Source organism: Salvelinus namaycush, chromosome 31 (assembly GCF_016432855.1).
Source record: "Salvelinus namaycush isolate Seneca chromosome 31, SaNama_1.0, whole genome shotgun sequence".
Taxonomy (NCBI): domain Eukaryota; kingdom Metazoa; phylum Chordata; class Actinopteri; order Salmoniformes; family Salmonidae; genus Salvelinus; species Salvelinus namaycush.
Window position 1 is genome coordinate 46,236,141 of NC_052337.1, and position 22,476 is coordinate 46,258,616.

Here is a 22,476-nt window from a genome sequence, read left to right on the forward strand (position 1 = left end):
CTTTATCAACCTCCCCCAATATCAACTGTCAAACCTGCTCCTCTATAGGTGTTAAGGAGGAAAAGGAAGAACGGAAAGAGGAAACACCCGAAAGTCCTTCCCCCTCTCCCTCCCCCCTCCCCCCCCCACCTCCTCTCCCCCTCCCGCTGTCCACAGTCTCCCCCTTTTTCTCCTTCTTCTTCTTTCTCTTTTGGCTATACTCCAATAAAACTCTTTTTTCCCTTGCCCTATCCCTCTCCACATACAAACCCCTCTCCCTCATCTCCACCTCAAACACCCTATCATATCTGGCAAGGTTCATCCTATGTTCTCTATTCCCCATCATCTTAACCTCCATCTTACACATCCCCAACTTCTTACTATATTCCTCCTTCCCCCAACTGTCTATCGACTTTTTCCCTTCCTCCATCTCCAACAATTTCCCATATACTAGCCTTTTTTTCTCCTCCAACGTCCTCTCTTCTACCCTATCTTCCTCTATCCCCTTCCCCTTCCTTTTCCCTCCTTTTCCTCCCTCTTCCCCCTCCACCTCTCCTTCTGTCCCTACCCTACCCTCCTGATCCCCAGACCCAAATTTCTCCCTAACCACCTTCTCAAATTCTCTCTTCACCCTCTCAAGTTCCCCCTCCCTCCAACCCTTTACCGGCCCCTTCTTCTCTATCCTCTCCCTCATCATTCGAAGGACTTCTTCTTTCCTTCCCATGTCCAAATCCTCCCCTTCTTCTTCCTCCCTCTCCTCTCCCTCTGTCTCTACCTCCATTTCCACATCCTCTACTTCTGCTTCCTTCCTCTTTTCTTCTATTTTCCTTTGGACCTGTCTATCCATACTCTCCCTCCTATCCTTTTCCTCCTCCTCCTCCTCCTCTTCCTCCTCCTCCTCCTCCATACTGTCCTCCTCCATCCCAGCCATCTCTCCCTCTGTCCCTACCACCTTTCCTTCCATCCTAACCCCCTCTCCCTCTATCTCAAACACCACTCCCTCCCTCCCCGCCCCCATTCCATCTGCCCCGTCCACCACTCCTTCTAACACGGCCACCACTCCTTCTGTCCCGGCCTCCCCTCCTTCCGTCCCGGCCTCCCCTCCTTCTGTCCCGGCCTTCCCTCCTTCTGTCCCGGCCTCCTCTCCTTCTGTCCCGTCCTCCACTCCTTCTGTCCCAGCCACCACTCCTTCTGTCTCGTTCCTCTTCTTCTCTTTCTCCTCTTCTCTCTCCGGCTCCTTCTGTCCAGTCTTTCCCCCTGTGCCACCACCTTCTTCCTGTCCTTCTCCTCTTCTTCCCCCATCCTCCGCTCTTGCTCCCCCCCCAGCTGCAGACGCGTATGACCTCCGCCTAACCGGGCAGTCCCTCCACATGTGCGCTATTGAGCCACACCCGTGACAAGCCTTGGGCTCGTCACACTCACTAGCCTCGTGCACTTAAACAATAACCATAACCAATCAATCAATTAACATCTAGGGGAAACTCCTCCCCCCTCCCTCTCCCATCTACCCACCAACACAAAATGTCACTCAGGTCATCTCCCTTCCTCTGTCCCACCCTCAAGCCATCCCTTCAACCCTCGTCCAAACTACTGCCGGGGACCCTATGTCCCCATACAGGTATCCTGTACCTCCTCCATCCCCCTGCTCATGCCATCACCTGGCGGTCCAACTCCTCCAGCGAAGTGAAAGACAAAGAAGGAGAGGGAGCCCACGAAGGTCCTGCCACTTCTCCCTCTCCCCCCCTCTCTCCACCATCTCTCTTCCTCTCGCTGTCCAAGCTCCACCCTCTTCTTCCTCCTCTTCTTCTGAATCGACCCCAAGGGGTCCATTCTCTCCCTCTCCCTATCCTCCTCCTCATACAAACCCTTCTCCCTCATCTCCTCTCCAAATCTCCTCTCAAATTTCCAAGCACCCTCCTAAAAAACCTCATCCCCCATCTTCCTAAACCACTTGGCAGAATATCCAGCAGCCTTCTCATTTTCCTCCCTCCCCCATGTCTCCCTTGGCCCTATATCCTCCTCCCTCTCCGTAATGCCCCATACACTGCTCTTCTCATCTCCTCCTCTGTCCTACCTATTTTCTTTCTCCCACCCCCCTTCTCTATCCCCTTCTCCTTCCTTTTCTCTCCTTTTCCCTCCTTCCCTTCCCCCCTCTGACCCAACCACCACTCCTTCCATCCCGGCCACCTCTCCTTCTGTCCTGGCTACCACTCCTTCTAACAGCCACCTCTCCTTCTGTCCTGGCCACCACTCCTTCTGTCCCGGCCTCCCCTCCTTCTGTCCCGGCCTCCCTCCTTCTGTCCCGGCCTCCACTCCTTTGTCCCGGCACCATCCTTCTGTCCCAGCCACCACTCCTTCTGTCCATCCCTCTTCTTCTCTTTCTCTCTGTCTCCTTCGGTGCAGTTCCTCCTCCTCTGCTACCACCTCCTGCGCGCTCCTCTCCTCTTCTACCCCCATCCCCCGCTCGCTCCCCCCCAGCTGCAGAGCGTATGACCTCTGCCTAGCCGGGCAATCTCGCCACGGTGTTCCACCGAGCCACACCCGTGGCATGCCTTAGGCGCACTACAGCCCTCTGCCTCGTGCTCGCTTGACCCACAGAAACCTGCACTTTCTTTTTCTACACGATGCCAAAGTATGGCCGTAGGCCATACAACGCCTGCAGTAGGGGGCTGACGTGCATAATATAACGTCCCCCTGTCAGCCCCCAGGGAGAACATCGCTGGGGATGAAGGTAACATCCAATCCTTCAGGGTCCTCCCTTAGAAGAACCTGGAACCCTCTCCTCCCGTTCCAGAATCCCAGGAGTCCCTGTGAAGCTTTGCCGACGAAACACTGTCCATATATCGCCCCAAAAAGGCCCTCACATCGTCATCCTTCACATGAGGATTATACATAGTCACAGTAACCACTCTAAAATTATTTTTGCCAGGCTCGTAACTTCAAAAGCTCAACGGGCCTGGTCTTACTCAAAACTTCCACCTTCTTCAGAATTTCTCCATGCTTCTCCTCTCTATGAAAAGTCACTTCCAAAGCCCTCTCCATAGGGTTGTGCTTGCAAGCATAACACATCTTAACCTCGAGCTTCAGTATCCCCATCAATAGGGTTTTTCCAAATGCTTCCCTCCGATTGGCTCCATATCCTTCTCTCTCCATGCAAAACTCATCGCATTGGCTAAACCAATTCCTAGTCCCGACTTGTTACGCGCCATTTCTACAAACTAAAAAAATGCGCACTTTAACAAAACACAAAAAACAACGCTCTCCCAAAGGAAACTACTAACCGACCAAAATACCGCCTTGTAACAAGGACACCTTCCTCTACACTACCTTATCGCCCTCCTATCTCCGACCTTTTGACTCAGCGAGCTCTGGGGCACCTCGGTACCAAGCTTGATCTGAGCCAAAAGGCCGAGAAGCGATAACCCACAAATGGACCCCTGCACCCTCCGGGCACCCGGGGGTCTCGGCAGACTTCGGCGGTTGGTTGGTTTGGCAAAAGGTGGCGGCTCTCCTCCCCCCCCCACCCACCCACCCACCCACCCAACCTTTCCCTGGCGACAGACAGGCGGGTGTTTTTTATTTTATTTTTTAAAGTCGCTAATTCGTCTTTAAGTCACTAGCTCTTTACGCCTAGTGCGAACGCTATTTGTTCAAAGCCCGGCAAATACGCCAGTCGTCGGGCTTGAACTCAATTGCCCTTAGCGACTACTTGGGAGTGAGTGGAAAATACACCCACCGCTACGATTCTAAGTCAAACGCATGAGCAAAAGTCTCTGCATCATCTCTGTCAATTTCTCTTGAAACAAGATATAGCGGGCTCTGCCAGAAGCAAAGCCCTTCCAAAAATACGTTGAACTCATGAGTGTTCCTCTCCACGGAAGTCTTTAGTAAAAGGCGAAAGGCTTGTGTAATGAAGAGAAACCAGAGTCGTATGGAAGTCAGAGGTCGGGGCCCGAGACACACACACTGTGCACTCTAGGCCGGTAACTCGCGGGTGGTCACCCAACCCACTCTGCCAACTTTTCGAGGGCTGTGTGTGGGTAAAAAGTCACAGACAGACAGACAGACAGACAGACAGACAGACAGACAGACAGACACTCACTCACTATCCTGGCCAACGTTTTTTTTTTTTTTTTTTTTTAAGTAAATGGCGGGAAACGGGGGAACCCATGAAAAGCGCTTCGCCCTACTTTCACTTTGGATCTTTCTTCTTTTTCCTTGCTAGCTTTGTCTCTTCTCTTTTTTATCCTTGACAACGGAGAATGCACCGTTCCCAGAGGTACTGCAATACCGGGTCGATGCGTGGAGCGGACGGAGCAAGCCCCATTTCCGACTCCCTGTTCGAAAAATCCATTTAATATGTAGTCCCCCGATGGGGGACGTATCAGTATTAAACTGATAAGAACAGATACTACACTTGATCTTAGCCAAAGGCCGAGAAGCGATAACCCCAAATGGAACCCTGCACCCGCCGGGCACCCGGGGTCTCGGCAGACTTGTGCGGTTGGTTGGTTTGGCAAAAGGTGGCGCCTCCTCCTCCCCCCCCACCCACCCACCCACCCACCCAACCTTTCCCTGGCGACAGACAGGCGGGTGTTTTTTATTTTATTTTTTAAAGTCTGCAATTCGTCTTAAGTCACTAGCTCTTTACGCCTAGTGCGACGACTATTTGTTCAAAGCCCGGCAAATACGCCAGTCGTCGGGCTTGAACTCAATTGCCCTTAGCGACTACTTGGAGTGAGTGGAAAAATACACCCACCGCTACGATTCTAAGTCAAACGCATGAGCAAAAAGTCTCTGCATCTCTCTGTCAATTTCTCTTGAAACAAGAATATAGCGGGCTCTGCCAGAAGCAAAGCCCTTCCAAAAATACGTTGAACTCATGAGTGTTCCTCTCCACGGAAGTCTTTAGTAAAAGGCGAAAGGCTTGTGCGTAATGAAGAGAAACCAGAGTCGTATGGAAGTCAGAGGTCGGGGCCCGAGACACACACACTGTGCACTCTAGGCGGTAACTCGCGGGTGGTCACCCAACCCACTCTGCAACTTTTCGAGGGCTGTGTGTGGGTAAAAAGTCACAGACAGACAGACAGACAGACAGACAGACAGACAGACAGACACTCACTCACTATCCTGGCCAACGTTTTTTTTTTTTTTTTTTTTTTAAGTAAAATGGCGGGAAACGGGGGAACCATGAAAAGCGCTTCGCCCTACTTTCACTTTGGATCTTTCTTCTTTCCTTGCTAGCTTTGTCTCTTTCTTTTTTATCTTGACAACGGGAGAATGCACCGTTCCCAGAGGTACTGCAATACCGGGTCGATGCGTGGAGCGGACGGAGCAAGCCCCATTTCCGACTCCCTGTTCGAAAAATCCATTTAATATGTAGTCCCCCGATGGGGGACGTATCAGATATTAAACTGATAAGAACAGATACTACACTTGATCTTAGCCAAAAGGCCGAGAAGCGATAACCCACAAATGGAACCCTGCACCCGCCGGGCACCCGGGGTCTCGGCGCAGACTTTGGCGGTTTTGGTTGTTTGGCAAAAGGTGGCGGCTCCTCCTCCCCCCCCCACCCACCCACCCACCCACCCAACCTTTCCCTGGCGACAGACAGGCGGGTGTTTTTTATTTTATTTTTTAAAGTCGCTAATTCGTCTTTAAGTCACTAGCTCTTTACGCCTAGTGCGACGACTATTTGTTCAAAGCCCGGCAAATACGCCAGTCGTCGGGCTTGAACTCAATTGCCCTTAGCGACTAACTTGGGAGTGAGTGGAAAAATACACCCACCGCTACGATTCTAAGTCAAACGCATGAGCAAAAAGTCTCTGCATCATCTCTGTCAATTTCTCTTGAAACAAGATATAGGGGCTCTGCCAGAAGCAAAGCCCTTCCAAAAATACGTTGAACTCATGAGTGTTCCTCCACGGAAGTCTTTAGTAAAAGGCGAAAGGCTTGTGCGTAATGAAGAGAAACCAGAGTCGTATGGAAGTCAGAGGTCGGGGCCCGAGACACACACACTGTGCACTCTAGGCCGGTAACTCGCGGGTGGTCACCCAACCCACTCTGCCAACTTTTCGAGGGCTGTGTGTGGGTAAAAAGTCACAGACAGACAGACAGACAGACAGACAGACAGACAGACAGACACTCACTCACTATCCTGGCCAACGTTTTTTTTTTTTTTTTTTTTTTTTTTTAAGTAAAATGGCGGGAAACGGGGGAACCCATGAAAAGCGCTTCGCCCTACTTTCACTTTGGATCTTTCTCTTTTTCCTTGCTAGCTTTGTCTTTTCTTTTTATCCTTGACAACGGGAGAATGCACCGTTCCCAGAGGTACTGCAATACCGGGTCGATGCGTGGAGCGGACGGAGCAAGCCCCATTTCGACTCCCTGTTCGAAAAATCCATTTAATATGTAGTCCCCCGATGGGGGACGTATCAGATATTAAACTGATAAGAACAGATACTACACTTGATCTTAGCCAAAAGGCCGGAAGCGATAACCCACAAATGGACCCTGCACCCGCCGGGCACCCGGGGGTCTCGGCAACTTTGGCGGTTGGTGGTTTGGCAAAAGTGGCGGCTCTCCTCCCCCCCCCACCACCCACCCACCCACCCAACCTTTCCCTGGCGACAGACAGGCGGGTGTTTTTATTTTATTTTTTAAAGTCGCTAATTCGTCTTTAAGTCACTAGCTCTTTACGCCTAGTGCGACGACTATTTGTTCAAAGCCCGGCAAATACGCCAGTCGTGGGCTTGAACTCAATTGCCCTTAGCGACTACTTGGGAGTGAGTGGAAAATACACCACCGCTACGATTCTAAGTCAACGCATGAGCAAAAAGTCTCTGCATCATCTCTGTCAATTTCTCTTGAAACAAGATATAGCGGGCTCTGCCAGAAGCAAAGCCCTTCCAAAAATACGTTGAACTCATGAGTGTTCCTCTCCACGGAAGTCTTTAGTAAAAGGCGAAAGGCTTGTGCGTAATGAAGAGAAACCAGAGTCGTATGGAAGTCAGAGGTCGGGGCCCGAGACACACACACTGTGCACTCTAGGCCGGTAACTCGCGGGTGGTCACCCAACCCACTCTGCCAACTTTTCGAGGCTGTTGTGTGGGTAAAAAGTCACAGACAGACAGACAGACAGACAGACAGACAGACAGACAGACACTCACTCACTATCCTGGCCAACGTTTTTTTTTTTTTTTTTTTTTTTTTTTTTTTTTTTTTTTAAGTAAAATGGCGGGAAACGGGGGAACCATGAAAACGCTTCGCCCTACTTTCACTTTGGATCTTTTTCTTTTCCTTGCTAGCTTGTCCTTTTTTTTATCCTTGACAACGGGAGAATGCACCGTTCCCAGAGGTACTGCAATACCGGGTCGATGCGTGGAGCGGACGGAGCAAGCCCCATTTCCGTCTCCCTGTTCGAAAAATCCATTTAATATGTAGTCCCCCGATGGGGGAAGTATCAGATATTAAACTGATAAGAACAGATACTACACTTGATCTAGCCAAAAGCCGAGAAGCGATAACCCACAAATGGAACCCTGCACCCGCCGGGCACCGGGGGCTCGCAGACTTTGGCGGTTGGTTGGTTTGGCAAAAGGTGGCGGCTCCTCTCCCCCCCCCACCCACCCACCCACCCACCCAACCTTTCCCTGGCGACGACAGGCGGGTGTTTTTTATTTTATTTTTAAAGTCGCTAATTCGTCTTAGTCACTAGCTCTTACGCCTAGTGCGACGACTATTTGTTCAAAGCCGGCAAATACGCCAGTCGTCTGGGCTTGAACTCAATTGCCCTTAGCGACTACTTGGAGTGAGTGGAAAAATACACCCACCGCTACGATTTAAGTCAAACGCATGAGCAAAAAGTCTCTGCATCATCTCTGTCAATTTCTCTTGAAACAAGATATAGCGGGCTCTGCCAGAAGCAAAGCCCTTCCAAAAATACGTTGAACTCATGAGTGTTCCTCTCACGGAAGTCTTTAGTAAAAGCGAAAGGCTGTGCGTAATAAGAGAAACCAGAGTCGTAGGAAGTCGAGGTCGGGCCCGAGACACACACACTGTGCACTCTAGGCGGTAACTCGCGGGTGGTCACCCAACCACTCTGCCAACTTTTCGAGGGCTGTGTGGGGTAAAAAGTCACAGACAGACAGACAGACAGACAGACAGACAGACAGACAGACACTCCACTCACTATCCTGGCCAACGTTTTTTTTTTTTTTTTTTTTAAGTAAAATGGCGGGGAAACGGGGGGAACCCATGAAAAGCGCTTCGCCCTACTTTCACTTTGGATCTTTCTTCTTTTCCTTGCTAGCTTTGTCTCTTTCTTTTTATCCTTGACAACGGGAGAATGCACCGTTCCCAGAGGTACTGCAATACGGGTCGATGCGTGGAGCGGACGGAGCAAGCCCCATTTCCGACTCCCTGTTCGAAAAATCCATTTAATATGTAGTCCCCCGATGGGGGACGTATCAGATATTAAACTGATAAGAACAGATACTACACTTGATCTTAGCCAAAAGGCCGAGAAGCGATAACCCACAAATGGAACCCTGCACACGCCGGGCACCCGGGGGTCTCGGCAGACTTTGGCGGTTGGTTGGTTTGGCAAAAGGTGGCGGCTCCTCCTCCCCCCCCCACCCCCCCACCCACCCAACCTTTCCCTGCGACAGACAGGCGGGAAAGGCCGAGAAGCGATAACCCACAAATGAACCCTGCACCCGCCGGGCACCCGGGGGTCTCGGCAGACTTTGGCGGTTGGTTGGTTTGGCAAAAGGTGGCGGCTCCTCCTCCCCCCCCACCCCACCCACCCACCCACCCAACCTTTCCCTGGCGACAGACAGGCGGGTGTTTTTTATTTTATTTTTTAAAGTCGCTAATTCGTCTTTAAGTCACTAGCTCTTTACGCCTAGTGCGACGACTATTTGTTCAAAGCCCGGCAAATACGCCAGTCGTCGGGCTTGAACTCAATTGCCCTTAGCGACTACTTGGGAGTGAGTGGAAAAATACACCCACCGCTACGATTCTAAGTCAAACGCATGAGCAAAAAGTCTCTGCATCATCTCTGTCAATTTCTCTTGAAACAGATATAGCGGGCTCTGCCAGAAGCAAAGCCCTTCCAAAAATACGTTGAACTCATGAGTGTTCCTCTCCCGGAAGTCTTTAGTAAAAGGCGAAAGGCTTGTGCGTAATGAAGAGAAACCAGAGTCGTATGGAAGTCAGAGGTCGGGGCCCGAGACACACACACTGTGCACTCTAGGCCGGTAACTCGCGGGTGGTCACCCAACCCACTCTGCCAACTTTTCGAGGGCTGTGTGTGGGTAAAAAGTCACAGACAGACAGACAGACAGACAGACAGACAGACGACAGACACTCACTCACTAATCCTGGCCAACGTTTTTTTTTTTTTTTTTTTTTTTTTTTTTTAAGTAAATGGCGGGAAACGGGGGAACCCATGAAAAGCGCTTCGCCCTACTTCACTTTGGATCTTTCTTCTTTTTCCTTGCTAGCTTTGTCTCTTTCTTTGTTATCCTTGACAACGGGAGAATGCAGCCGTTCCAGAGGTACTGCAATACCGGTCGATGCGTGGAGCGGACGGAGCAGCCCCATTTCCGACTCCCTGTTCGAAAAAATCCATTTAATATGTAGTCCCCCGATGGGGGACCGTATCAGATATTAACTGATAAGAACATATTTTTTTTTTTTTTTTTTTTTATTAAAAAAAAACCAACTCAAATCTCCCAATTTACATAATTACAATTATATAGCTTTAACCAACACAATACATTCTATTACCATCCAAAATCAACTCAAATCTTTCAAATTACACAATTTCCAAACTAAAATTCTCTAACTAACAAAAAACCATCCAAAACTTAACCAATATCTCAACCAAATCAAATAACATCTAGGTGAAACCTCCTCCCCCCACCTCCCCTCTCCCATCTACCCTCCAACCCCAAAGTGTTCCTCAGGGCCATCTCCCTGTCCCTGACTCCCTCCCTTCATTTCCCCCCAATTGTCAACTGTCAACCTGCTCCTTCAAAGGTGCCAAGGACGAAAAGGAAGAGAGGAAAGCAGAAACACCCGAAGGTCCTGCCACCTCTCCCTCCCCCCTTCCCTCCCCACCACCTCTCCCCCTACCCACAGTCTCTACCTTTTTCTTCTTCTTCGTTTTTCTAATATGCTCCAAAGAACCACTTTTCTCCCTTGCCCTATCCCTCTCCACATACAAACCCTGCTTCCTCATCTCCTCCCCAAACACCCTATCATATCTAACAAGCTCCATCCTATAATCCCTATTCCCCATCATCCTAACCTCCATCTTACACCTCTCCAAGTTCCGACTAGTTTCCTCCTTCCCCCAATTATCTATCGACCTTTTCCCTTCCTCCATCTCCAACATTCTCCCATATACTAACCTTTTTTGCTCCTCCACCCTCCTCTCTTCTACCCTACCTTCCTCTATCCCCTTCCCCTTCCTTTTCCCTCTTTTTCCCTCCTCTTCCCCTTCCCCCTCTCCTTCTGTCCCTGCCCTACCCTCCTGATCTCCAGACAGAAGCTTTTCCCTAACCACCTTCTCAAATTCTCTCTTCACCCTCTCAAATTCCCCTTCCCTCCAACCCTTTACCGGCCCCTTCTTCTCTATCCTCTCCCTCATCATTCGAAGGAGTTCCTCTTTCCTTCCCATGTCCAATTCCTCCACTTCTACTTCCTTTCTCTCCTCTCCCTCTGTCCCCTCCCCCTCTCCTTCCATCTCGCCCGCCCCCCCTTCTATCCATCCACCCCTACCCTATCCGCCTCCTTGAATAACCCCTTCTCCCTCATCACATCTCCATATTTTTTTTTCTAAATTTTCACGCCACCTCTTAAACTCCCCTGCATCCATACCCTCAGCCTTTTTGTGTAAAATTTGAACCTCTTGAGCTTTTTCCCCCTCCCTCCATCCCCCTGGCCCTTTCTCTTCCACCAGCTCCATCATTCCCCCATACATTACTCTTTTTATCTCCTCAGTCCTTTTTCCTCCTAACTAGTTCCTCCTCTATCCTCTCCCTCTCCCCCATCCCTCCTTCCATCTCGTCCTCCTCTTCTTCCGTCTCCCCCCGTCTCTTCTTCCATCCCGACCTCCTCTCCTTCCATCTCCACCTCCTCTCCCTCTGTCCCAGCCCCCTCTCCTTCTGTCCCGGCTATCTCTCGTTCCGTCCCGGCCACCTCTCTTTCTGTCCCATCCACCACTCCTTCTGTCTCGGCCTCCACTCCTTCTGTCTCAGCCACCACTCCTTCTGTCCCAGCTCTCTTCTCCTCTTCCTCCTCTTCTCTGTCAGACTCCTTTGGTGCAGTTTTTCCCCTTCTGCCACCACCTTCTTCCCGCTCCTCTTCTCTTCTACCCCCATCCCCCGCTCTCGCTCCCCCCCCAGCTGCAGACGCGTATGACCTGCGCCTAGCCGGGCAGTCTCGCCACAGGTGCTCCACCGAGCCACACCCGTGACACGCCTTAGGCTCACTACAGTCCCTCGCCTCGTGCTCGACCGACCCACAGTACCTGCACTTCTTTCCGCTGCACGAGGCCGAGGTATGACCATAGGCCATACAACGCCTGCAGAATGGAGGCTGACGGGCATAGAATAATGTTCCCCTGTCAGCCCCCAGAGAGAACATAGCCGGAGGATGGAGGTATCCTCCCAGACCTCCTGGATCCTCCCTCAGAAGAGCCTGGAAACCTCTCCTCCCCGTCCAAAACCCAAGAGAGTCCTTGAGGTACCTTGCTGAGGATATATTGTCCATGTATCTCCCAAGAAAACTCCTCACCTCCTCGTCCTTCACGTAGGGGTTATACATGGTAACCGTTACCACCCTGAAATTAACCTTGGCCAAATTTGTCACTATATATTGACACATGGGCATTGTCTTCTCCATTTCTCTGGCTTTCCTCAATGTTTCCCCATGCTTTCCCTCTGTGAAAAATGTCACATCGAAAGCAACCTCCGATGGGTTTTCCAGGAAGCAATACACATCCTTTACCCCCAAACTGAGCGCTCCCATCAACAGGGATCTTCCGAAAGTATCCCTTCCAGCCGGCTCCAATCCCTTCTCCTTCCACGCAAATCTTAAGGTGTTGGCAATCCCCATACCAGGCACCGACTTCTGCTCTGCTTTCTGTGCCATCTTCTCACCAGAAAAAAATGCACTTCTCTACAAAAAAAACCTCTAATGCTCCTTTTCCAATTCAATAAAGCTCACAATAAATACCTCTTCAATAGAATCCCAATGATTCCTATCAAAAATTACCGCCCTCCTATCTCCGACCTTCTGACTAAGCGAGCTCTGGGGCACCTCGGTACCAAGCTTGATCTTAGCCAAAAGGCCGAGAAGCGATAACCCACAAATGGAACCCTGCACCCGCCGGGCACCCGGGGGTCTCGGCAGACTTTGGCGGTTGGTTGGTTTGGCAAAAGGTGGCGGCTCCTCCTCCCCCCCCCACCCACCCACCCACCCACCCAACCTTTCCCTGGCGACAGACAGGCGGGTGTTTTTTATTTTATTTTTTAAAGTCGCTAATTCGTCTTTAAGTCACTAGCTCTTTACGCCTAGTGCGACGACTATTTGTTCAAAGCCCGGCAAATACGCCAGTCGTCGGGCTTGAACTCAATTGCCCTTAGCGACTACTTGGGAGTGAGTGGAAAAATACACCCACCGCTACGATTCTAAGTCAAACGCATGAGCAAAAAGTCTCTGCATCATCTCTGTCAATTTCTCTTGAAACAAGATATAGCGGGCTCTGCCAGAAGCAAAGCCCTTCCAAAAATACGTTGAACTCATGAGTGTTCCTCTCCACGGAAGTCTTTAGTAAAAGGCGAAAGGCTTGTGCGTAATGAAGAGAAACCAGAGTCGTATGGAAGTCAGAGGTCGGGGCCCGAGACACACACACTGTGCACTCTAGGCCGGTAACTCGCGGGTGGTCACCCAACCCACTCTGCCAACTTTTCGAGGGCTGTGTGTGGGTAAAAAGTCACAGACAGACAGACAGACAGACAGACAGACAGACAGACAGACACTCACTCACTATCCTGGCCAACGTTTTTTTTTTTTTTTTTTTTTTTTTTTTTTTTTTTTTAAGTAAAATGGCGGGAAACGGGGGAACCCATGAAAAGCGCTTCGCCCTACTTTCACTTTGGATCTTTCTTCTTTTTCCTTGCTAGCTTTGTCTCTTTCTTTTTTATCCTTGACAACGGGAGAATGCACCGTTCCCGGAGGTACTGCAATACCGGGTCGATGCGTGGAGCGGACGGAGCAAGCCCCATTTCCGACTCCCTGTTCGAAAAATCCATTTAATATGTAGTCCCCCGATGGGGGACGTATCAGATATTAAACTGATAAGAACAGATTTTTTTTTTTTTTTTTTTTTTTATTAAAAAAAAACCAACTCAAATCTCCCAATTTACATAATTACAAATTATATATCTTTAACCAACACAATACATTCTATTACCATCCAAAATCAACTCAAATCTTTCAAATTACACAATTTCCAAACTAAAATTCTCTAACTAACAAAAACCATCCAAAAACTTAACCAATATCTCAACCAAATCAAATAACATCTAGGTGAAACCTCCTCCCCCCACCTCCCCTCTCCCATCTACCCTCCAACCCCAAAGTGTTCCTCAGGGCCATCTCCCTGTCCCTGACTCCCTCCCTTCATTTCCCCCCAATTGTCAACTGTCAACCTGCTCCTTCAAAGGTGCCAAGGACGAAAAGGAAGAGAGGAAAGCAGAAACACCCGAAGGTCCTGCCACCTCTCCCTCCCCCCTTCCCTCCCCACCACCTCTCCCCCTACCCACAGTCTCTACCTTTTTCTTCTTCTTCGTTTTTCTAATATGCTCCAAAGAACCACTTTTCTCCCTTGCCCTATCCCTCTCCACATACAAACCCTGCTTCCTCATCTCCTCCCCAAACACCCTATCATATCTAACAAGCTCCATCCTATAATCCCTATTCCCCATCATCCTAACCTCCATCTTACACCTCTCCAAGTTCCGACTAGTTTCCTCCTTCCCCCAATTATCTATCGACCTTTTCCCTTCCTCCATCTCCAACATTCTCCCATATACTAACCTTTTTTGCTCCTCCACCCTCCTCTCTTCTACCCTACCTTCCTCTATCCCCTTCCCCTTCCTTTTCCCTCTTTTTCCCTCCTCTTCCCCCTCCCCCTCTCCTTCTGTCCCTGCCCTACCCTCCTGATCCCCAGACAAAAACTTTTCCCTAACTACCTTCTCAAATTCTCTGTTCACCCTATCAAACTCCCCTTCCCCCCAACCCTTTACCGGTCCCTTCTTCTCTATCCTCTCCCTCATCATTCGAAGGAGTTCTTTTTTCTGTCGCATATCCAATTCCTCCACTTCTACTTCCTTTCTCTCCTCTCCCTCTGTCCCCTCCCCCTCTCCTTCCATCTCGCCCGCCCCCCCCTTCTATCCCATCCACCCCTACCCTATCCGCCTCCTCGAATAACCCCTTCTCCCTCATCACCTCTCCATATTTTTTTTTTTTCTAAATTTTCACGCCACCTCTTAAACTCCCCTGCCTCCATACCCTCAGCCTTTCTGTGTAAAATTTGAACCTCTTGAGCTTTTTCCCCCTCCCTCCATCCCCCTGGCCCTTTCTCTTCCACCAGCTCCATCATTCCCCCATACATTACTCTTTTTATCTCCTCAGTCCTTTTTCTCCTAACTAGTTCCTCCTCTATCCTCTCCCTCTCCCCCATCCCTCCTTCCATCTCGTCCTCCTCTTCTTCCGTCTCCCCCGTCTCTTCTTCCATCCCGACCTCCTCTCCTTCCATCTCCACCTCCTCTCCCTCTGTCCCAGCCCCCTCTCCTTCTGTCCCATCCTCCTCTCCTTCTTTCCCGTCCCTCTTCTTCTCTTTCTCCTCTTCTCTCTCTGGCTCCTTCGGTGCAGTTCCTCCTCCTCTGCCACCATCTCCTGCGCGCTCCTCTCCTCTTCTACCCCCATCCCCCGCTCTCGCTCCCCCCCCAGCTGCAGACGCGTATGACCTCTGCCTGGCAGGGCAGTCACGCCACAGGTGTGCTACTGAGTCACACCCGTGACATGCCTTCGGCTTGACACACTCCCTCGCCTCGTGCTCGCCCGACCCACAGTACCTGCACTTCTTCTCACTGCATGATGCTAAAGTATGGCCGTAGGCCATACAACGCCTGCAATACGGGGGCTGACGTGCGTAATGCAACGTCCCCCTGTCAGCCCCCAGGGAGAACATCGCCGGAGGATGGAGGTAACCACCCACCCCCTTTGGGTCCTCCCTAAGAAGGGCCTGAAACCCTCTCTTCCCAGTCCAAAACCCCATAGAGTCTCTGAGGAGCCTCGCTGAGGATACATTGTCCATATACCTCCCCAGGAAGCTCCTCACCTCATCGTCTTTCACGTGGGGGTTAAACATTATAATTGTCACCACCCGGAAATTACTCTTTGCCAGGTTCGTCACTTCATAATGGCTCAACGGCCTAGTCTTGCTTAAATCTTCAGCTTTCTTCAATATTTCTCCATGCTTCTCCTCACTATGAAATGTCACGTCAAAAGCCCTCTCCATAGGATTTTCTTGTAGGCACAAAACTTCCTTTACCTCGAGCTTCAGTAACCCCATCAATATGTTTCTTCCGAAAACCTCTCTCCCGATAGGCTCCATGTCTTTCTCCCTCCATGCGAACCTCATTGCATTAGTTAAACCAATTCCTTGTACCGATTTATTGAAACTATTTCTCGCCATTTCTAAAACAACAAAACCAACCCGTTCCAACAACGAAACAAACTCTCCCAAAGGAAGCCACAAGCAAACCAAAAATACCGCCTTGTAACCGATACCTTCCCACAATCTACCTCATCGCCTTCCTACTTCGACCTTTTGACTCAGCGAGCTCTGGGGCACCTCGGTACCAAGCTTGATCTGAGCCAAAAGGCCGAGAAGCGATAACCCACAAATGGAACCCTGCACCCGCCGGGCACCCGGGGGTCTCGGCAGACTTTGGCGGTTGGTTGGTTTGGCAAAAGGTGGCGGCTCCTCCTCCCCCCCCCACCCACCCACCCACCCACCCAACCTTTCCCTGGCGACAGACAGGCGGGTGTTTTTTATTTTATTTTTTAAAGTCGCTAATTCGTCTTTAAGTCACTAGCTCTTTACGCCTAGTGCGACGACTATTTGTTCAAAGCCCGGCAAATACGCCAGTCGTCGGGCTTGAACTCAATTGCCCTTAGCGACTACTTGGGAGTGAGTGGAAAAATACACCCACCGCTACGATTCTAAGTCAAACGCATGAGCAAAAAGTCTCTGCATCATCTCTGTCAATTTCTCTTGAAACAAGATATAGCGGGCTCTGCCAGAAGCAAAGCCCTTCCAAAAATACGTTGAACTCATGAGTGTTCCTCTCCACGGAAGTCTTTAGTAAAAGGCGAAAGGCTTGTGCGTAATGAAGAGAAACCAGAGTCGTATGGAAGTCAGAGGTCGGGGCCCGAGACACACACACTGTGCACTCTAGGCCGGTAACTCGCGGGTGGTCACCCAACCCACTCTGCCAACTTTTCGAGGGCTGTGTGTGGGTAAAAAGTCACAGACAGACAGACAGACAGACAGACAGACAGACAGACAGACACTCACTCACTATCCTGGCCAACGTTTTTTTTTTTTTTTTTTTTTTTTTTTTTTTTTTTTAAGTAAAATGGCGGGAAACGGGGGAACCCATGAAAAGCGCTTCGCCCTACTTTCACTTTGGATCTTTCTTCTTTTTCCTTGCTAGCTTTGTCTCTTTCTTTTTTATCCTTGACAACGGGAGAATGCACCGTTCCCGGAGGTACTGCAATACCGGGTCGATGCGTGGAGCGGACGGAGCAAGCCCCATTTCCGACTCCCTGTTCGAAAAATCCATTTAATATGTAGTCCCCCGATGGGGGACGTATCAGATATTAAACTGATAAGAACAGATTTTTTTTTTTTTTTTTTTTTTTTATTAAAAAAAAACCAACTCAAATCTCCCAATTTACATAATTACAAATTATATATCTTTAACCAACACAATACATTCTATTACCATCCAAAATCAACTCAAATCTTTCAAATTACACAATTTCCAAACTAAAATTCTCTAACTAACAAAAACCATCCAAAAACTTAACCAATATCTCAACCAAATCAAATAACATCTAGGTGAAACCTCCTCCCCCCACCTCCCCTCTCCCATCTACCCTCCAACCCCAAAGTGTTCCTCAGGGCCATCTCCCTGTCCCTGACTCCCTCCCTTCATTTCCCCCCAATTGTCAACTGTCAACCTGCTCCTTCAAAGGTGCCAAGGACGAAAAGGAAGAGAGGAAAGCAGAAACACCCGAAGGTCCTGCCACCTCTCCCTCCCCCCTTCCCTCCCCACCACCTCTCCCCCTACCCACAGTCTCTACCTTTTTCTTCTTCTTCGTTTTTCTAATATGCTCCAAAGAACCACTTTTCTCCCTTGCCCTATCCCTCTCCACATACAAACCCTGCTTCCTCATCTCCTCCCCAAACACCCTATCATATCTAACAAGCTCCATCCTATAATCCCTATTCCCCATCATCCTAACCTCCATCTTACACCTCTCCAAGTTCCGACTAGTTTCCTCCTTCCCCCAATTATCTATCGACCTTTTCCCTTCCTCCATCTCCAACATTCTCCCATATACTAACCTTTTTTGCTCCTCCACCCTCCTCTCTTCTACCCTACCTTCCTCTATCCCCTTCCCCTTCCTTTTCCCTCTTTTTCCCTCCTCTTCCCCTTCCCCCTCTCCTTCTGTCCCTGCCCTACCCTCCTGATCTCCAGACAGAAGCTTTTCCCTAACCACCTTCTCAAATTCTCTCTTCACCCTCTCAAATTCCCCTTCCCTCCAACCCTTTACCGGCCCCTTCTTCTCTATCCTCTCCCTCATCATTCGAAGGAGTTCCTCTTTCCTTCCCATGTCCAATTCCTCCACTTCTACTTCCTTTCTCTCCTCTCCCTCTGTCCCCTCCCCCTCTCCTTCCATCTCGCCCGCCCCCCCTTCTATCCCATCCACCCCTACCCTATCCGCCTCCTCGAATAACCCCTTCTCCCTCATCACCTCTCCATATTTTTTTTTTTTCTAAATTTTCACGCCACCTCTTAAACTCCCCTGCCTCCATACCCTCAGCCTTTCTGTGTAAAATTTGAACCTCTTGAGCTTTTTCCCCCTCCCTCCATCCCCCTGGCCCTTTCTCTTCCACCAGCTCCATCATTCCCCCATACATTACTCTTTTTATCTCCTCAGTCCTTTTTCTCCTAACTAGTTCCTCCTCTATCCTCTCCCTCTCCCCCATCCCTCCTTCCATCTCGTCCTCCTCTTCTTCCGTCTCCCCCGTCTCTTCTTCCATCCCGACCTCCTCTCCTTCCATCTCCACCTCCTCTCCCTCTGTCCCAGCCCCCTCTCCTTCTGTCCCATCCTCCTCTCCTTCTTTCCCGTCCCTCTTCTTCTCTTTCTCCTCTTCTCTCTCTGGCTCCTTCGGTGCAGTTCCTCCTCCTCTGCCACCATCTCCTGCGCGCTCCTCTCCTCTTCTACCCCCATCCCCCGCTCTCGCTCCCCCCCCAGCTGCAGACGCGTATGACCTCTGCCTGGCAGGGCAGTCACGCCACAGGTGTGCTACTGAGTCACACCCGTGACATGCCTTCGGCTTGACACACTCCCTCGCCTCGTGCTCGCCCGACCCACAGTACCTGCACTTCTTCTCACTGCATGATGCTAAAGTATGGCCGTAGGCCATACAACGCCTGCAATACGGGGGCTGACGTGCGTAATGCAACGTCCCCCTGTCAGCCCCCAGGGAGAACATCGCCGGAGGATGGAGGTAACCACCCACCCCCTTTGGGTCCTCCCTAAGAAGGGCCTGAAACCCTCTCTTCCCAGTCCAAAACCCCATAGAGTCTCTGAGGAGCCTCGCTGAGGATACATTGTCCATATACCTCCCCAGGAAGCTCCTCACCTCATCGTCTTTCACGTGGGGGTTAAACATTATAATTGTCACCACCCGGAAATTACTCTTTGCCAGGTTCGTCACTTCATAATGGCTCAACGGCCTAGTCTTGCTTAAATCTTCAGCTTTCTTCAATATTTCTCCATGCTTCTCCTCACTATGAAATGTCACGTCAAAAGCCCTCTCCATAGGATTTTCTTGTAGGCACAAAACTTCCTTTACCTCGAGCTTCAGTAACCCCATCAATATGTTTCTTCCGAAAACCTCTCTCCCGATAGGCTCCATGTCTTTCTCCCTCCATGCGAACCTCATTGCATTAGTTAAACCAATTCCTTGTACCGATTTATTGAAACTATTTCTCGCCATTTCTAAAACAACAAAACCAACCCGTTCCAACAACGAAACAAACTCTCCCAAAGGAAGCCACAAGCAAACCAAAAATACCGCCTTGTAACCGATACCTTCCCACAATCTACCTCTTCGCCTTCCTACTTCGACCTTCTGACTAAGCGAGCTCTGGGGCACCTCGGTACCAAGCTTGATCTTAGCCAAAAGGCCGAGAAGCGATAACCCACAAATGGAACCCTGCACCCGCCGGGCACCCGGGGGTCTCGGCAGACTTTGGCGGTTGGTTGGTTTGGCAAAAGGTGGCGGCTCCTCCTCCCCCCCCCACCCACCCACCCACCCACCCAACCTTTCCCTGGCGACAGACAGGCGGGTGTTTTTTATTTTATTTTTTAAAGTCGCTAATTCGTCTTTAAGTCACTAGCTCTTTACGCCTAGTGCGACGACTATTTGTTCAAAGCCCGGCAAATACGCCAGTCGTCGGGCTTGAACTCAATTGCCCTTAGCGACTACTTGGGAGTGAGTGGAAAAATACACCCACCGCTACGATTCTAAGTCAAACGCATGAGCAAAAAGTCTCTGCATCATCTCTGTCAATTTCTCTTGAAACAAGATATAGCGGGCTCTGCCAGAAGCAAAGCCCTTCCAAAAATACGTTGAACTCATGAGTGTTCCTCTCCACGGAAGTCTTTAGTAAAAGGCGAAAGGCTTGTGCGTAATGAAGAGAAACCAGAGTCGTATGGAAGTCAGAGGTCGGGGCCCGAGACACACACACTGTGCACTCTAGGCCGGTAACTCGCGGGTGGTCACCCAACCCACTCTGCCAACTTTTCGAGGGCTGTGTGTGGGTAAAAAGTCACAGACAGACAGACAGACAGACAGACAGACAGACAGACAGACACTCACTCACTATCCTGGCCAACGTTTTTTTTTTTTTTTTTTTTTTTTTTTTTTTTTTTTTAAGTAAAATGGCGGGAAACGGGGGAACCCATGAAAAGCGCTTCGCCCTACTTTCACTTTGGATCTTTCTTCTTTTTCCTTGCTAGCTTTGTCTCTTTCTTTTTTATCCTTGACAACGGGAGAATGCACCGTTCCCGGAGGTACTGCAATACCGGGTCGATGCGTGGAGCGGACGGAGCAAGCCCCATTTCCGACTCCCTGTTCGAAAAATCCATTTAATATGTAGTCCCCCGATGGGGGACGTATCAGATATTAAACTGATAAGAACAGATTTTTTTTTTTTTTTTTTTTTTTATTAAAAAAAAACCAACTCAAATCTCCCAATTTACATAATTACAAATTATATATCTTTAACCAACACAATACATTCTATTACCATCCAAAATCAACTCAAATCTTTCAAATTACACAATTTCCAAACTAAAATTCTCTAACTAACAAAAACCATCCAAAAACTTAACCAATATCTCAACCAAATCAAATAACATCTAGGTGAAACCTCCTCCCCCCACCTCCCCTCTCCCATCTACCCTCCAACCCCAAAGTGTTCCTCAGGGCCATCTCCCTGTCCCTGACTCCCTCCCTTCATTTCCCCCCAATTGTCAACTGTCAACCTGCTCCTTCAAAGGTGCCAAGGACGAAAAGGAAGAGAGGAAAGCAGAAACACCCGAAGGTCCTGCCACCTCTCCCTCCCCCCTTCCCTCCCCACCACCTCTCCCCCTACCCACAGTCTCTACCTTTTTCTTCTTCTTCGTTTTTCTAATATGCTCCAAAGAACCACTTTTCTCCCTTGCCCTATCCCTCTCCACATACAAACCCTGCTTCCTCATCTCCTCCCCAAACACCCTATCATATCTAACAAGCTCCATCCTATAATCCCTATTCCCCATCATCCTAACCTCCATCTTACACCTCTCCAAGTTCCGACTAGTTTCCTCCTTCCCCCAATTATCTATCGACCTTTTCCCTTCCTCCATCTCCAACATTCTCCCATATACTAACCTTTTTTGCTCCTCCACCCTCCTCTCTTCTACCCTACCTTCCTCTATCCCCTTCCCCTTCCTTTTCCCTCTTTTTCCCTCCTCTTCCCCTTCCCCCTCTCCTTCTGTCCCTGCCCTACCCTCCTGATCTCCAGACAGAAGCTTTTCCCTAACCACCTTCTCAAATTCTCTCTTCACCCTCTCAAATTCCCCTTCCCTCCAACCCTTTACCGGCCCCTTCTTCTCTATCCTCTCCCTCATCATTCGAAGGAGTTCCTCTTTCCTTCCCATGTCCAATTCCTCCACTTCTACTTCCTTTCTCTCCTCTCCCTCTGTCCCCTCCCCCCCTCCTTCCCTCTCGCCCGCCCCCCCTTCTATCCCATCCACCCCTACCCTATCCGCCTCCTCGAATAACCCCTTCTCCCTCATCACCTCTCCATATTTTTTTTTTTTCTAAATTTTCACGCCACCTCTTAAACTCCCCTGCCTCCATACCCTCAGCCTTTCTGTGTAAAATTTGAACCTCTTGAGCTTTTTCCCCCTCCCTCCATCCCCCTGGCCCTTTCTCTTCCACCAGCTCCATCATTCCCCCATACATTACTCTTTTTATCTCCTCAGTCCTTTTTCTCCTAACTAGTTCCTCCTCTATCCTCTCCCTCTCCCCCATCCCTCCTTCCATCTCGTCCTCCTCTTCTTCCGTCTCCCCCGTCTCTTCTTCCATCCCGACCTCCTCTCCTTCCATCTCCACCTCCTCTCCCTCTGTCCCAGCCCCCTCTCCTTCTGTCCCATCCTCCTCTCCTTCTTTCCCGTCCCTCTTCTTCTCTTTCTCCTCTTCTCTCTCTGGCTCCTTCGGTGCAGTTCCTCCTCCTCTGCCACCATCTCCTGCGCGCTCCTCTCCTCTTCTACCCCCATCCCCCGCTCTCGCTCCCCCCCCAGCTGCAGACGCGTATGACCTCTGCCTGGCAGGGCAGTCACGCCACAGGTGTGCTACTGAGTCACACCCGTGACATGCCTTCGGCTTGACACACTCCCTCGCCTCGTGCTCGCCCGACCCACAGTACCTGCACTTCTTCTCACTGCATGATGCTAAAGTATGGCCGTAGGCCATACAACGCCTGCAATACGGGGGCTGACGTGCGTAATGCAACGTCCCCCTGTCAGCCCCCAGGGAGAACATCGCCGGAGGATGGAGGTAACCAC

At 50.1% G+C, this 22,476-nt stretch overlaps 18 non-coding genes across 18 annotated transcripts; all 18 read right to left on the reverse strand.

Moving 5' to 3' along the window:
* Positions 1-3,794: 3,794 nt before the first annotated feature.
* Positions 3,795-3,909, reverse strand: LOC120026580. The gene has a single exon (XR_005473153.1). It is a non-coding gene; the product is annotated as a U5 spliceosomal RNA (small nuclear RNA).
* Positions 3,910-4,236: 327 nt separating this feature from the next.
* LOC120026637 lies at positions 4,237-4,425 on the reverse strand. The gene has a single exon (XR_005473206.1). It is a non-coding gene; the product is annotated as a U2 spliceosomal RNA (small nuclear RNA).
* A 393-nt stretch (positions 4,426-4,818) lies between these two features.
* Positions 4,819-4,935, reverse strand: LOC120026538. The gene has a single exon (XR_005473114.1). It is a non-coding gene; the product is annotated as a U5 spliceosomal RNA (small nuclear RNA).
* A 319-nt stretch (positions 4,936-5,254) lies between these two features.
* Positions 5,255-5,445, reverse strand: LOC120026635. Its single transcript, XR_005473204.1, has one exon. It is a non-coding gene; the product is annotated as a U2 spliceosomal RNA (small nuclear RNA).
* Positions 5,446-5,845: 400 nt separating this feature from the next.
* Positions 5,846-5,960, reverse strand: LOC120026582. Its single transcript, XR_005473155.1, has one exon. It is a non-coding gene; the product is annotated as a U5 spliceosomal RNA (small nuclear RNA).
* A 327-nt stretch (positions 5,961-6,287) lies between these two features.
* Positions 6,288-6,476, reverse strand: LOC120026638. Its single transcript, XR_005473207.1, has one exon. It is a non-coding gene; the product is annotated as a U2 spliceosomal RNA (small nuclear RNA).
* A 387-nt stretch (positions 6,477-6,863) lies between these two features.
* LOC120026539 lies at positions 6,864-6,980 on the reverse strand. The gene has a single exon (XR_005473115.1). It is a non-coding gene; the product is annotated as a U5 spliceosomal RNA (small nuclear RNA).
* A 334-nt stretch (positions 6,981-7,314) lies between these two features.
* LOC120026639 lies at positions 7,315-7,503 on the reverse strand. Its single transcript, XR_005473208.1, has one exon. It is a non-coding gene; the product is annotated as a U2 spliceosomal RNA (small nuclear RNA).
* A 387-nt stretch (positions 7,504-7,890) lies between these two features.
* Positions 7,891-8,003, reverse strand: LOC120026585. Its single transcript, XR_005473157.1, has one exon. It is a non-coding gene; the product is annotated as a U5 spliceosomal RNA (small nuclear RNA).
* A 318-nt stretch (positions 8,004-8,321) lies between these two features.
* On the reverse strand, positions 8,322-8,511 carry LOC120026636. Its single transcript, XR_005473205.1, has one exon. It is a non-coding gene; the product is annotated as a U2 spliceosomal RNA (small nuclear RNA).
* Positions 8,512-9,070: 559 nt separating this feature from the next.
* Positions 9,071-9,186, reverse strand: LOC120026579. The gene has a single exon (XR_005473152.1). It is a non-coding gene; the product is annotated as a U5 spliceosomal RNA (small nuclear RNA).
* A 331-nt stretch (positions 9,187-9,517) lies between these two features.
* LOC120026521 lies at positions 9,518-9,707 on the reverse strand. The gene has a single exon (XR_005473099.1). It is a non-coding gene; the product is annotated as a U2 spliceosomal RNA (small nuclear RNA).
* A 3,043-nt stretch (positions 9,708-12,750) lies between these two features.
* On the reverse strand, positions 12,751-12,867 carry LOC120026542. Its single transcript, XR_005473116.1, has one exon. It is a non-coding gene; the product is annotated as a U5 spliceosomal RNA (small nuclear RNA).
* A 340-nt stretch (positions 12,868-13,207) lies between these two features.
* On the reverse strand, positions 13,208-13,399 carry LOC120026655. The gene has a single exon (XR_005473214.1). It is a non-coding gene; the product is annotated as a U2 spliceosomal RNA (small nuclear RNA).
* A 2,955-nt stretch (positions 13,400-16,354) lies between these two features.
* Positions 16,355-16,471, reverse strand: LOC120026543. The gene has a single exon (XR_005473117.1). It is a non-coding gene; the product is annotated as a U5 spliceosomal RNA (small nuclear RNA).
* A 339-nt stretch (positions 16,472-16,810) lies between these two features.
* LOC120026660 lies at positions 16,811-16,999 on the reverse strand. The gene has a single exon (XR_005473218.1). It is a non-coding gene; the product is annotated as a U2 spliceosomal RNA (small nuclear RNA).
* A 2,958-nt stretch (positions 17,000-19,957) lies between these two features.
* LOC120026545 lies at positions 19,958-20,074 on the reverse strand. The gene has a single exon (XR_005473119.1). It is a non-coding gene; the product is annotated as a U5 spliceosomal RNA (small nuclear RNA).
* A 340-nt stretch (positions 20,075-20,414) lies between these two features.
* On the reverse strand, positions 20,415-20,606 carry LOC120026656. Its single transcript, XR_005473215.1, has one exon. It is a non-coding gene; the product is annotated as a U2 spliceosomal RNA (small nuclear RNA).
* Between the last annotated feature and the right edge of the window lie 1,870 nt (positions 20,607-22,476).